The sequence below is a fragment of the Colobus angolensis genome, unplaced genomic scaffold (assembly GCF_000951035.1).
Source record: "Colobus angolensis palliatus isolate OR3802 unplaced genomic scaffold, Cang.pa_1.0 Scaffold173, whole genome shotgun sequence".
Classification (NCBI taxonomy): domain Eukaryota; kingdom Metazoa; phylum Chordata; class Mammalia; order Primates; family Cercopithecidae; genus Colobus; species Colobus angolensis.
In genome coordinates, this window is record NW_012114855.1 from 278,069 (window position 1) to 283,711 (window position 5,643).

Below are 5,643 nucleotides of genomic sequence, written 5' to 3' on the forward strand. Positions count from 1 at the left end.
GGCTGCGACCAGGCCCTGATGTTCGATCTGGAATTCTTTTCCAGATCAGGATGGCTGAGAGTGTGGGCTTTCACCCTTCACCTTCAGTTTGCCAAAGTCTCTTCTTAAGACACAGAGAAGGAGATTTGGTAAATTACTTTCTCTTTCTTGTTATTCTCAAAGAGCAGTGCCACTTCCCTGCGGTTAGGATTAAATGAAAGAAAGCATTTGATGAGAGGCACAGTCACTCCCCAGGGGCAGGCGAAAGGGCTGTTCCTTCTTCTGTCCTCTCCCTGGCCTCCTGCTTTCAAATACAGATGGAGCCATTCTCCTCTAAGATCTTCACGCTCAGGAAATCAGGGTTGTTGGCAGGGGAGGCATTCAGAATATTTAACCACCAGCAGGACCCGGGCACTGTCCAAGCAGGGCTGATGTAGACAGTAGCTAGAGCAGAGTCCTAGGGACCCCCTGTGGCTCCTGAGGCTGAATGAAGCAGGGGAGGGGGAAGGTAGTGATGGTGTAGTTGGCCCTGGGGGAGGGGCAGGGTGGCAGAGGCTCAGACTTAGAACAGAAATGGTTCAATGACAAATGGTCTGCCTGTCCCTATGCCTCCAGACTTACAGTCAACCCTGGCTGTTGGTGAGAAGTGGGTTAACCTCTGATGCCCACCCGCCAGGCATCTTCCCCAAATCTGGGACAAGCCCCATGGTAGAAGAAGGTACTCAGGCTGAGGGGCCTGCGGCCCTCCCCATCAGGTCAGAATTCCAGCTGGAGGCTTTCCCTGGGACAGCACGAGGTGCCACGGCTCCTCCCTTTACCTTTTCACCCCTGTGCCCTGCTGGTGACCCAGGTTTATGGAGCAGCCTATCTTCTCCTACAGTTGCAGGGGAACCCTTATCTCGGTGCTGATTACACTCAACAAGGCAGAGACACCCGCCCTCCTCTGTGGGGAGAACAACATGGAGCTCTAATTGTTTTATGGCCTCTTCACACTCAGAAAAGAGAGGAGAAATGCCAGCCACCTCCATCTGATTTCTGAGGCTTCTATTCTACAGTTACCTCCTTGTCAACCACTCCTAAGTCCCAAAACCCAGGTGCGGTGGAGCCCACGTAGGGAAGGCACCTGACGGCTGTCTGAGAGTTTCAGGGTAGTTGCGAGAAAACATCCCAGAACTGGCTTTCCCATTTGGTGAAAGGAAGCAGTGAAAGGAATCTAGCCCCCCTAGATCCAGACAAAGCCCCCATCTTAATGGTCCTCTTGCCAGGCCCTGTAACAGAGGCACTGGGACTTCCCTGAGCCCAGCCAAATCAACGGGCTGCACAAAGCCCGCCAGGCTGTGTAGAAAAACTCACGTTTCTCAGGAACATAGCGGCATTCCCCACATCAGCCAAACTCCAAAGACTGACATCTGTCATCTCCTGGTGCCTGCGGCAGTCCAAGGAGTGGGTGGCACTGAGGAGGGTGGAGGAAGGGCAGGGAGAAGTAAAGATTATTATCCACGCTTCATGGTTGAGGAAACTGAGACTAGGAATGGTAAGGGACCTTCCAGAGACAGTAGAGAGAAGAGCTGAAACTGGACCTCCAGTCTCTCATTTTCCGTCCCCTTTCCTTCAGGACCCTCCTTTCCCCTCCTCTTTCCTCTTCTTTCCTCCCCCCGCCTTTCTCACCTGCACACACGTGCACACACACGCATGCACACATACATGCACACACAGGCACACTCGCTCACCTCTTTCCTGGGTCTTCCTCAGGTCGCCTCTCTCTCCTTTCTTCTGTCCTTGTCTCCATCTCATCCTGCTCTCACTCTCTGTTTTCTGGCCGCCCTGCTCCATCCCTCTCAGCCTCTCCCTTGCTCTCTTTCCTTACCTCTCTCCCTCTCATTTATCTTTCCGTCTCTGTCTGCTTTCTGCATCTCCCGCTGCTCTGTGGATATTATGCTTCCCCTTCTCTTCCTCCCTCCCTGCGAACCGCTTTTATGTGAGGGTCCAGGGAGCCTCTACTTCTGCCTGTCTCCTCTGCCAGTGAGCGTCAGAGCTCCCTCTGCTTGGCACAGGGGCCCTGCTCCCAACTCCACTGCAGAAGCCCAAGCTGGCAGTGGACTCCGTGGGAAGCACAGAACCTGTTCCCTGCGTGGACTGGGACCTAGCCTTGATGTCTCAGTGCCTTGGTGCCAGAGCCTTCCCTCAACTTCCTTAGCCAAACCATTAATTCTCTATACTTGTACTCAACAGTGGCCCAGTGTGTCTATGAAAACACTTTCAATTCTATTATTTTATTTGATCTTCAAAACTGCATGGTAAGGCGGGTTGAGCAAGTTTGATGGTTCTCATATTACAGAAGGAGATATGGGAAACTAACATTTATCAAGGGCTTTCTCTGTGCCAGTCGCTAAACATACACCTGTGAGGCACACACCAGCACTCCTGCTGATACTGGGCATCTATGTACAAATTAGGAAAATATGCCTACTCTTTGGTACATTTTCTTGCTACCTACTTGAAGACCATAATAGTAAAATACAAATCCACGCTGCTGCTGCTATGAGTGGTACCGTCTAGAGTTGTGCAGTGAACGACCTGCACACATGTACATAGTGGCTCTAAACAATAGCACAAACCTGCAAAGGAGAGATTATTGCTTGAATTTTGCACACAAGGATACCGATTCTAATCCTACCATCTCAAGACAGCAGACTTCCCTTTCACTCCAACAAGCCTCTTGGTCCTCTGGTTTGGTTTTCCTGGTTCTCAGATATCAGCTGGGTTGGGAGCCACTAGCAATCTCTGATCCTCAGACTTGATGTGTTCAGCTCAGGTGGTTCTATGATACAACGCAAAAGGCACCAGGCTGGGGGTGAAGAGATTTGGCTGAAAGCTAAGCTCTAGCACTTACTAGCTGTGAAATCCTGAATTAGTTACTTTAACTTCTTTTTTTTTTTGAGACGGAGTCCCGCTCTGTCGCCCAGGCTGGAGCGCAGTGGCTGGATCTCAGCTCACTGCAAGCTCCGCCTCCCGGGTTTACGCCATTCTCCTGCCTCAGCCTCCCGAATAGCTGGGACTACAGGCACCCGCCACCTCGCCCAGCTAGTTTTTTGTATTTTTTAGTAGAGACAGGGTTTCACGGTGTTAGCCAGGATGGTCTCGATCTCCTGACCTCGCGATCCACCCGTCTGGGCCTCCCAAAGTGCTGGGATTACAGGCTTGAGCCACCGTGCCCGGCCACTTTAACTTCTTTAAGCCTCAACTTTCCCATCTATAAAATGGGAAGATTCATGTGGGTAAGATTGTCTGAGGATTGAGTGAGATAGCGGATGTGAAAATAAATGGCATATGGTAGACATTAATAAATGTTTGATGAATAAAATAATTCATGAATAAATATAGTGGAAAATATTGCTTCATAGGAGAAAGTGGATATAGGAGACTGTATCAAGAGCCAACGCTCCTGGGTGAATTCCTGGAGTCAAAAAAGGTTAACTGAGACCTTAAGAGTTGGCAAGGTGCACCTGTCACACACAGACCCCCAGTCTCTCAGCACCCCAGGGACAACCATCTTGAACTGCACTTTCTCTTCTTGTCATGGCCTCCACACTTGTATCTCAAGGACCCAGAATATTCTGGAAGAGAGGAGTTAGTAGGCATAGCTCTTTTAACACAGGGTAGCTTCTGACCCGTCAACATATGGTCAGACCTCCTCCATGACAGATTACCTTGCTTTATACCTTGGGAACATCCTTAGAACGTCAGGAGTAAATTAAAATTTTGCAAATCAAATTCTATTTTCGTGGCTTTAACTCTAATCTTCTTGATGGTGTTGTTTTTAAATGGACAAATGAATCCTCAATTATCTGGCCTTCGTCCACTAGATGCATTGTTTGCTTTAATTGTTAGAAAACTTAGAGTCAAATCTGTGACCACTTTGCAGCAAGTGGCTGGGACTCTGAGCAAATCCCAGATCTAAGCCTCTCTTCCTTTAACTTCCCTTTCCTTATTTTACTATCTCCTTGTTTATGTTATTAGGTGCTTTATCTTGTGTCTCATGTATATCTTGGTACACTACCTCAAATCCTTTGGGGAACAAGGCAGGGCAGAGATAAATAAATTTAATTTAAATGTGTCAGGTTAGTAGAAGCAAAGTCCACCTATGAAACCTATGAGACAATTCTACAGATGCAAGGCTGTTGTCGGGCTTCCCTTTGCTGAGCCTCCCCCACAGCCTCAGAGGCTGCACTGAAAGCTGGAGTGAACTCACAAATGAATATATGGAAATCTTGAACCAGCCCAGAGGTTTGCAAACTGTGATCCATGCAGCTTAAGCTTTCTGTGGACCCGGGTGTTGCAGCGACCAGAGCTCAAGGCTCCTGGCTCCCAGCTTCCGCTAGAGCCGTCTGCGTTTCCTGTTTTACTTATTGGGCCTCCACATGAGATTAAAGGAAGTGTTTCACAGCTAAAGACATCCTGAAAAGCCACAGGAGGAAGTGGCCTCTAGAGTTCTTTCAAGTCTTACAAGTTTGGTTATAACTTTCCTTGTCAAGTTTTTTTTTTTTTGGAAAAGGGTAACACTCTGAGAGTCACCCTTGTACTCTGGAGCTATCACCTCAAGGACTCCAAGATCTCAGTTCTGGGCTCTGGCCCGGGTGAAGCCAGTCAGGCTTCTAGGATGCAAAATTAAGGAGGCACATGCTCTCAGCATTGGGCAAACGCTGGCCCTGCCCTTTAAGGAATGAGCGTCTCCTTAAATTTTGCCACCAACCCAACCCCCTACTCGCCATGGACCTCCCTTGCCTTAACTTAGCCTTGCTTTAGTTGCCTTTCCCCTCACCCTGCATTTTACTGTCTTGGATCTTTAAAATATGCTTAAATTCCACCTGTGTTTTGAAACACAACCACCATCACAACAACCTTGGCCCCACATTCCCTTGTGGCTTCCTTCGCCTGTCTCCTCCCCTTGGCTGCCACACTTCTTCAAAGGTTGCCTGTACTCTTGATCACTGTTCCTTCTCCCCATCCTCTCCCTCTTCAACCCACCCCTATTTGGATTCTTCCCCATTGTCTCCAACAAACAGCTCTCATGGAGGGCATCATGGACATTCTCCACGTTGCTAAAGTCCTGGACACTTTCAGACCTATCTCCTTGAAACAGCTCCCCCTTGGCTTACTTGAAACAAGAATGTCCTGGCTCAACTCCTCATGCTCTGGACGCTTGTCCTCTGTCTTCTCCATTATGGTTGAGCATCCTTTACCAGGCACTGAATGTTGATGTTCTTCAAAGCTCCATCCTACCTCCTCTGCTCTTCCTCACTACATTCTCATCTGCTGCCATGCTTTCAGTTGCCACCTGCATCCCGTGTCTTCAGCATTTATATCTGCTCCCTCTGCTGGGTTCCAGACCAACATATAAATTGTCCCTTGTCATCCCTACTTGGATGTCTCCAGTGTATCACAAAATCCACATATTCAAAACTGAACCCATGATCTCCTTGTTCCCCATCTCCACACCACCCCTAAAGACCTGGTTCTGTTTAGTCTTTCTTCTAAATATTTTTGTAATCCTGAGCCAGCTGATGTGGGAGAATGTTGAGGCAATGTAGGTGGGAGGAGTCGTGGAGGCTGCATGACCTTAAATCCCAAGGAGAGGGAAAAGTTATTTAGTTGTCAAAAATA

General features: G+C 48.6%; 1 pseudogene; it reads right to left on the reverse strand.

Moving 5' to 3' along the window:
- Positions 1 to 5,643, reverse strand: part of LOC105509282 — a 51,926-nt pseudogene that overhangs the window by 33,980 nt on the left and 12,303 nt on the right.